Here is a 2,072-nt window from a genome sequence, read left to right on the forward strand (position 1 = left end):
TTACAACCTGTTTGTGTTCTGCAACTAAACTCTGTTTTAGTTTAGATTTTGCATTTTTGTTGTGTTTTTGCATTTCTATCCAGTGTCTACCAACTATTCATTGAAATTCCACTTACTATTTATAAGTGAATTAAAGTAGGAACCATTGAATCATATCTCTGAGTTGACCTAGATTAATCATGTACTGCAGAATTTCCTAGTTTTATTTGTTTTGAATCGATTCGACAATCGTTATCAGTTTGCAATAGAAAAAGGATAATGTTCCTTAGTCATGTGTTTCCTAAAAACTAACTAAGAAAAACTAAAACAAACTTCCTAATCATAAATCCTAATCTATTCTACTTAAACAAACAAACAATTAAAAATCAAAACAAAACAAACAAAAATAAAATCAATAAAAGAGAAGGGGGATAGAAAAAGTTCACTAGGGTTGAATGGCTCTCATCTCCACCTCCATCATGCATAGCATCTTCCTCCATAGCTTCTTCTTGTGCAACCTGGCCACCTCCCTAGCCAGCATTGAAATTGTCCTTAAAGCTCGTTGGCCATGCCACATAGGTTGCGTACTCCTCTTGGGATGGGCAATGATAGGGTCCGGTAGCTCCAGTGGTGACATGTAGGGAGAAGCCACGCAGAGAATCCATCACCGTGTTAATGGCACAGTTGTTGGTGGCTATGGCCTCCCTTATGTTGTGCCCACCCTTATGTTGTGCATCTCCACTTGATAGCCCATTAGGGCATGTTTTTTTAAGACAAATTTTTATTTTGTTTTTTTACTCCAAACTTAAAATTCTTCTTCTTCACCTCCCTCGTCACACTCTATGGTGAAGATAATAGCCTTGCAATGGCCCTTTGGGTTCTCCTTGATAGCTGCGAAAAAGCCAATTAAAGAGGTTTGCAATTGCTTAGTTAATTGCCCTATTTGAGTCTCCATGCTTTTGATCGCGGCTTCGATATTTTTGTGATTGGTGATTACCACATCGGTGAGTTTGGTCAAGGCTTCTTCCAACTTTGTGGTGTGGTCCCACAAGTTTGGTCTTTGTTGTGGTTTGTTGTCTCCTACTTGGTTGTAGTTTCCATGTATGTTTTGGAAACCTCTTTGTTGGAAGTTATTGTACGATCATTGTTGTCTCCCATGTAGTTAACCTCCTTGGTTGGTACCTCGGTGAATTTTTAAGTTTGATGGCCTCCTCCATGTTCTTCACACATGAATGCTTCTTGGGGTTTATTTGAGATGGCCCCTTGGAGTTGTTGCAAGATTTAATGGATTGCCTTAGTTGTTGCTTCTATTTGCACCTACATATTTTGTTGAAGAGCTAAAAGATTATCTTGAGCATTAAGTTCATACATACCTTTTTGGGGATTTGACCGGTTTGTTTCTATGGTTCTCTCACTAGTCACCAAATCTTCAATTATGGTATTCACTTGAGTGGTTGTTTTATTGAGGTAGTTTCCTCTGGTCGATGCATTGATCATCCTCCTACAATCATTAGTGATTCCTTGCATGAACATTGAAATTTGCAAGAATTGATTGTATCCGTGACAAGGGCAACTCCTTAGGAGGGCTTTGTATCTCTCCCATGCGTCAAATAGTGATTCAGTTGGAGCTTGTTTGAAGTTGATGATGCGCTCCTTGATAGCTCAACTCTATACTTGGGGAAGAAATGATTGAGGAATTTGTTTTTGACTTTCATCCATGTGGTTAGTGAATGATGTGGGTGCGAGTTGAGCCAATCGATTGCACTTCCCCCTAAAGAGAAGGGAAAGAGTAAGAGTTCAATATGTTCATCGTTAATACTTGGCAACCTTACCGATACACATAATTGTAGAAATCTTGTGAGATGAGCATGGGGTCCTCGATGCTTGCTTCCATGAATTGGTTGTGGTTGAGGTTATTGTTGACCCATTAGGATAAATTGATTTGGTTGTCCCCGATGTTTGGTGATCTAATGGGTTGGCTCACGTTGGTTCCTTGACCAGTTGCTAGTTTTGCCATTGTTTACTCTACTTCTGTCATTCCTTCGTTGTCTATTTTGGTTGCTTCAGTTGATGAGCTTGAAGAGGATCCTTCT

The sequence above is a fragment of the Glycine max genome, chromosome 1 (assembly GCF_000004515.6).
Source record: "Glycine max cultivar Williams 82 chromosome 1, Glycine_max_v4.0, whole genome shotgun sequence".
NCBI lineage: Eukaryota > Viridiplantae > Streptophyta > Magnoliopsida > Fabales > Fabaceae > Glycine > Glycine max.